Raw genomic sequence first — 7,907 nt, 5'->3', positions numbered from 1 at the left:
GGGGGATGGGCTTCTGTGGTTCAGTCTTTGACACGGCCCATCATGTCAATGATATTTTTGTAATTTTGTTCGATGACTAGCATCCTTTGGCGCATGTTCTCCATTTCCGTGCTACACTCTGAAATGACATTTCGCACATTCTGCTCCATGACTAGCATCCTTTCCCGCATAATGTCCATTTCCGTGCTGCACTCCATTAGTTGCTGTACAATTATAGAAGCACTTGCACGTGAAAAATGTGCTACACCATCTTCATCCCCTAAAAAGAAACAAATTGGCATTCAAAATATGTAAATAATTTCCAGCCTATCTGCATATGTTTGTCCCTATTAATATAGGGGTGACACTGACCTGATGGCCTGATAATTTCCACATCCCCAATTTCTTCATCTTCTATCACTCCTCCTTCTTCCACCACCTCCCCATCATCTTCTATCACTCCTCCTTCTTCCACCACCTCCCCATCATCTTCGACTCCTCCTTCATCCATCAATCCACCTTCTTGCAATTCGCCAAATTGTTCTTCCGCCACTTGCCCTTCATCTGCTATCAATTCTAAGTCCAAAATTACTTCTTCCTCCTCTCTTCCTTCCTCCTTTCTTCCTTCCTCTTCTCCTTCCACATCCTCTTCTCCTTCCACATCCTCTTCTCCTTCCACATCCTCTTCTCCTTCCACATCCTCCTCTCTTCCTTCCCCAGCCTCCTCCTGCTCAACATGTGGAGGTGTTTGATTTTGGGGGTGTCTGGCCCTCTCTGCCTCCTCCAATTGCTGGCGTCTTCTTTCCCCTATAAGAAATAATAAAAAACAAAAGGTATACTCATCAGCACACAGATATTGGATATCATAAATCGCACACATTGCATAGACGATACATTTATGATGATTTTTGGTTGTTTATTCTTTCAGCAATCCTCCATTTTTGGCGTAGTTCTAGGCCAAGCTCTGATCCTGCCCCTTTTTTGCAAAGAAGTGACACACATGGATGTCCCCCCAAAACATTAATTCTCGTCGACCCTCCAAATAAATATACTTTGATTTTTGAGACACAGGTGCTTTGCATTTCCAGATGTTAAAACATCATCTTTATTTGCATTTTGGAGAATGAATCTTGTTTGCCTGTCACATTCACTCAATTTAATTTCTGTGATTTTGCTATTCAACAATGTTTGAAAACCAAGTTTGGGGCCAGTCAGCCATGTCCAGGTGTGTTGTTCGTGGAGTAACGTCACATTTTTGCAAAAAAATGTCATATTACGCGTGTTTACTATTTCACTAAATTTAGTAAGGGTTGTTATTTGACATAAACACAATACAGTATCTACACGTGTTCAAAAGTACAAGCAGGCCAAGGAGGCAGATGTGACAAAATACATGTCAACACATTATTGCAGACATTCCCCCCCCCCTTAAATAATATGGACTTACTTTTACGCAGAATTTTGAGTATCTTCTTCATGTGATGTGGCTCCCTCAATTTTAAATCGGACCAACGCTTCCGTAGTTGCTCCTTTGACCTGGTGACACCAAACATTCTCCTCATTCTCCTTGCCACCTTGTCCATTATGTGTGACTTTCTCCGGTTCGGTGTTTTGTAGGGCCCACATTCACCATCATAATCCTTCCTCCTCATGATGTAAACCAACTCCACCATTTCTTCGAACGCCATATTAGTGGCTTTATATCTTTTAGGCCTGGATCGGGACGGTCCTGCCTCTGTCCCTTCACTTGCGCCATGAGAGCTCCGTGCCCGCTCGTGTGACATCGCCATCTTTCCTTCCCACAGAGATTAGGGGCGTGGAAACGAGGAAATGTCCCGTCAGGGGCGGAGATGAGGGCGGGGATTCTTGCATATGCGGAGTGTCGCGAATGCCAACAACGTATTGACGTAGGTTACGCGGAGAATATTCGCGCGATTCCAGAACCTACACAGTTAACGCCATATTTACTTTTTCAATTGATTAGGGGCATGGCAAAGGTGACGAGGGCGGCGTTTCATACATACGCGGAGTGGATAAAAGGCGCTTGACGTGATTACGTAGGTTACGTGTTAATTCAGCGAGCGTAACAAATGAGGATTTTGAGAGAGGCAGGTAAGAAATTTTAACATGGGATCAGCAGCGGGCTCTGAAATGTAGAGCCATGGGATGGGGGTTTGGTCTGTTGGTTGCACAGTTTTATTAAGCTATTATGTCTCTTGGATACCAGAATGTGATTTTCGTACCCAAATGCATTTGTAGACATCACAAAATAGAGAGGTCAAAAATGCTGTGACTCATTATCAATTATGTAGGGTGTATTCAGATCAGGCCAAGTATTGTTCTGTGTTGGTTGGACAGAGGTCATTAGGAAGTTTCTTTCATGTAATCAATGCTGAGGGGCAGGATATCTACACATGCAATAGTGCCTTGATGAATGCTGTCATTTGTAATAATTGTGTATGGTTGTAGATTTCTATTATTTCCTGCAATGTAACCAAAGGGGCGGCATGTATAAAAAAAATGTTAGCTAAAACCAACCAATGGGGCAGAGCTGGCCAGCATTTTATAAACAAGAGACACTGTGTTTGTATTTCTATATAGGTACTACTTTTTAAACAACATATTCTATCAATGTAAATGCTGAGGCTTTTTTTAATTGTGTTTTTGGTTTCTTTTTATTTTTTCAATCTAGAATAAAAAAGAGTAAATCAGAATTTCCCAATGGATCTCCTGCAGACCCAAGAGATTATCCAGCACTTGCTGGATAAATTTAGGGAAATGCCCATCCTGTGGGATTCAAAGCAGGACCATTATCATAACAAGGACATACGAGCGGCAGCACTTGAACAGCTAGCAGCATACATGAGGACATGGGTGCCAGAATGCAGTGCCAACATGGTGAAGGATAAACTTGCCAACCTCAGGGGCACATATAGGAGAGCGTACAAAGCTCACCAAAAGCAGCTAAGATCTGGAGCAGCAGCAAGACCACCAAAGGAACCCAAGCTGTGGTATTACAACCAGATGTCATTTTTGCGGGATCAACTGGAAGGCAGGCCATCAATGTCAAGTCTGAATCCCAACCTTTCCTCCACGCTACCTCCCAGCGGGACTTCCCAAGATCACCACAGCCCTGCAGAGTCGGATGAAGAGGGCCTGGCTGACAGAGAGGCAGATCTGCGCCTCTACGATGATGAGGTATAGTAGTTTCATAACTATTTATGTAATAATATTAATTATTGTTTGATTCTTGACTTGATATTGGTTAATAAAATACAAGCTGGGAAGTAAAAATCTAAAATCGTGGTCAAACAAATAGGTGTCAGGGATGACAACTGCAGGGGTCAGAGGGTGAGTCTGTTTTCAAGTTTAAATTCAAGGCAAAAAATAAGATTCAAGCATGAAAATGTGAGTGAGTATATTCCTAAATATATTACAACATGTCCCTTTTTTTTACACAGGAAGAAGAGACCAGCCAGGAGGTGGCAGATCCTCTCCTCACTGTCAGCCAGGATGAAGGGGTCAGTGGCAGCCAGGAGGAGGCCGGGCCCAGTGGCGTTGAGCAGCTCCCCAGGACAAGCACCACCAGCCAGGCTCCTCCCCTTTATATTAGGCCACCAGGCCGTAAGAAGAAATTGGGGGCAGTGGAGGAAGCCAGCCTCAAAATGATTCAGGAGGCGAGTGCCATCATGAGGGCCCCCCTCAACCCCACTGAGGCCTACAGTGCCTCCGTGGCACATGACCTGAATAAAGGCACGGAGGAGCAGAGGCAACTGGCAAAGGGCGTGATCAACCAGGCCCTTTGGTGGATGCAGAGGGAGCTGCTGACCCCAGACACTGGGCTATGTGACCCGGCCCGGCTTGCTGAACATCATACTCCTGCTGCCACATCATCCCCACCTGCAAGGGCCCAGGGAAGACCCGCTGTAAGGCAGCCTGGAGGGAAGGTTGCAAGGAAGAGGAGACGTTGATGCCCTGCCTTCCATTTGATCCCCCACAAATGGCATCTTGTTTGGACTACCACAGCTTGGGTTCCTTTGGTTATGTGCTGCTGCTTCAGATTTTATTTTGTGTGCTTCCTGAGGTTGGCTAGTTTATCCTTCACCATGTTTGAAATGCAAGTTTGCATGTATTTTGCTAGCTGTTCAAGTGCTGCCATTCTGTTTTTGATCCTTTTTATAATTTGCTCAAATAAAAGCCTTTTTGTTGATTTGAAAAACGTGCCTATTGTTTGTAATACTGTGGGTATTATTTTAGGCATCAAACATTACAAACAAATACAATGTTTAATCTAAAATATTCACTAACTCATGGGGGGGGGGGGGCATTTGGTGTGCCAACATGGTAGACAATTTAAACAACCTTCAAAATAATCCAGTTAAATATACAAACAAAAGCAAAATCAAAACTATTTCCTATTAAAATATTCTAAATGGTGACATAACTATAAACACCTAAATAAAGTGGGAAAGATAACCATTAAACATTAAAAGCAAAAAAGTGGAAATGTGGAGGACCACTAAAAATATGATACGTCGGGCCAATAAAAGTTTGCAAAAATCATACTACATCACAGCTAACAAATGTCACTTTTCAGTATGGAACAACTCAGTTGAAATAACATGAGCTAAATAACTGATTATTTCTAGCAAGAGAAGAATGAATAAAACGACGGCATCAAGCGTTGTTTATTGTGTGGTTTGCTTCAGTGTTCTATTGCTAGAATTAATCTTTCTATTGACGAATGTGCCATATCCCAAACAAACGTGAGTTTTACCTAAACGAGCGCTCCCGTGGCCTCATTTAGTCTGAGCATGCGCGGGGTTTTTGTACGTTGGTTTTGTGTACTCACCACCAAACATGTCCGTTCGGACAGGATTTGAGCGGACGGTTTTAAAACAAGTTTGGAAATAAATGTCTGCTGAAAAACGGCCCGGCGGGCAAATGTACGGTGAAATTCTGTACGCTCGTAACTACACACGACCAAACATGTCTGCTGAAACTGGTCCGCGGGCCAGTTTCAGCAAACATGTTTGGTCGTGAGTATGGGGCCTAAGGAGGACTGCAAGTTAAATGTATCTAAATTTGGAATTAACCACTTAAGGACCTTGCCTTTTTTTCAGACTCTGTGGGCTAGATTCACATAGAACCGCGTATCTTTGCGGCGGCTTAACGTATCCGATTTATGTTACGCCTCCACAACTTAGACGGGCAAGTGCTATATTCTCAAAGCACTTGCTCCGTAAGTTGTGACGGCGTAGCGTAAATTGTCCGGCGTAAGCCCGCCTAATTCAAATTTGGAACAGGGGGCGTGTTTTATGTAAATGTTTTGTGACCCGACGTGATTGACGGTTTTCCCGAACGGCGCATGCGCCGTCCGTGGAATTTCCCAGTGTGCATTGCTCCAAAGTACGCCGCAAGGACATCATTGGTTTCGACGTGAACGTAAATGACGTCCAGCCCCATTCACGGACGACTTAGGCAAACGACGTAACTTTTTCAAATTTCGACACGGGAACGATGGCCATACTTAACATTGTTACGCCGCACTTACGCCACCATATATACGCTGGGAAAAGCCTAACGTAAATGGCGTAACTTTACTCTGTCGGCCGGGCGTACGTTCGGGAATTCGCGTATCTAGATAATTTGCATACTCGACGGAAGCGCCACCTAGCGGCCAGCGTAAATGTGCAGTTACGATCCGACGGCGTAAGAGACTTACGCCTGTCAGATCTAACTGATATCTATGCGTAACTGATTCTAAGAATCAGGCACATAGATACGACGGCGCAATGCAGAGATACGACAGTGTATCTGGAGATACGCCGTCGTATCTCGACTGAGAATCTGGCCCTATATCTTTTGCGCAAACCAATTAAAATATTCTTATTGCAATTTTTTTACCAAAATATGGAGAACAATACATGTTGGCCTAAACCGATGAATACATTTTTATTTTAAAAAATTTTGGTGGATTTTTATTATAGCTAAAAGTAAAAACATATATAGTTATTTATTTATTTTTTTAATTTTCGCTATTTTTTTGTTTATAGCGCAAAAAATAAAAACCGCAGAGGTGATCAAATACCACCAAAAGAAAGCTCTATTTGTGGGGAAAAAGGGACGTCAATTTTGTTTGAGTGCCACGTCGCACGACCGCGCAATTGCCTCAGAGCCATGCCTGAAGCTGTGTAAGGGGCCCCATAATTCCTTAGGGCATATCATTGGTCATTCTATCATGCTGAACACTATAGAAAAATGTTGGCAATACCTGGTTTTAATGTAACTGATAGAAAATTAGCTGGGTCAGGTTCACAAGTCCATTGCTGAAGTCCTAACCTATCCCAGTGTAGCCTGATATTTCATTGAGCAAGATTAGAAAAACAAGTTTCGTCTTTGGGTGTTTACCTTTCATTCACATTTTTCATTTTGACATGGAATTCTTTCCAGTTGTGTCATGCATCTTCGTATTGTTGGCCTGGAGGAAGTATGCAGCCAGTGAAGCCTTACCTGCCATCCTCCTCCATTCTTCCAGTGGCTATAGAGCAGTGACTGGACTGTTCCTTAGATTTGTTAGATAAATATATTTTCATTTTATATATTTATTCAAAATTGGCCATTTTTTCCTCATGTTTAAAAAATAGATTCCTAGGCAGTGACGGCTGGTGCTCGATAATACGGGGGGAGGGAGGCAGCAAACCAACAATACCCCCCCCCCCTCTGACAGGACACAAGGCCATTAAACACCTCCCAGGGGGAAATGAATGCCCCCCTCTAACGAGTCACGGGGGTTTACCGTGATGTGTCAGAGGGGGTGTGGTCACTTGTCATGGGTGGCCCCGCCCTTGGTTATAAAGGTACTGTCAAACAGCTTGCGCGTCATTAGGCGGGTGCCTCCGGTGCAGGCAAGATCGTGCTTCATTCCCCGCTGGAGAATGGATCCCCGCGGGACATCGATAATGGATTACAATGCTGGACAGACTGGATAACGTTGCTTCGCCCAGCCGTGCCATTCTTCCACAGTAAAACTGCGGCGGCTGGTCGGCAAGCAGTTCAGATCCCCATCAAAATGCCCCTTACATCCTTTGTCCATAATAAAGTGACCACGTACACAGGGCCGTTTGAAGGAATTAGGGGGCCCCAAGCAAAATGAACATGGAGGACCCCCCCCCCCCCCCGCACGCACGGGCGAAACTTTTTTTGGCAGAACACCGGCCGGCAGGGGCGTACCTAGAGCATTTGGCACCCGGGGCAGATCCAATATCTGGCACCCCCCCACGTTAAAATGTAAAAACACCCCACTGTGTTCTCTGCATCCTTCAATATCTCTTTGTTACTACTGTGTACCCCCTCTCCACAACTGCACCTCTGGACCCCTTTACATTACACAGCACCCTGCACTTCTGGACCCCTTTACATTACACAGCCCCCTGCACCCCTTTACATTAAATAGCACTCTGCACTTCTGGACCCCTTTACATTACACAGCCCTCTGCACCCCCTTCAGTTCACACCCCCCTCAGTGCAGAGACCCCCTTCAGTGCAAACCCCCTCAGTGCCGAGACCCTCCTCAGTTGGGGGCCCCAGGCCAGCTCGGGGCCCCAAGCAATTGTTTGCATTGCCTGTCCTGTAGCAACGGGCCTGCACGTACGTCAATTGTCCCCATTAGAGTACCCCTTACATCAACTGTGCCCAACTGTGATATTCAATTGTATGCTGACCTGTCTCAGTACACGCTCCAAATGAGGAGTCAATTAAAAACTATAACTAAAGCCATGAATAATCACAAAATTATTTACAAATGGCGACACCCAGCGACCATCTTGGTCACTTACAATGGTATTCCCCACACCATCTCTACCCTAGAAGGGGGCATGAAACTGCTACACTCATGGGTAATCCTGCCAGACCCCTCGCACAATCAA

This window comes from Rana temporaria, chromosome 10 (genome assembly GCF_905171775.1).
Source record: "Rana temporaria chromosome 10, aRanTem1.1, whole genome shotgun sequence".
Taxonomy (NCBI): domain Eukaryota; kingdom Metazoa; phylum Chordata; class Amphibia; order Anura; family Ranidae; genus Rana; species Rana temporaria.
This window is presented reverse-complemented; position numbering follows the sequence as displayed.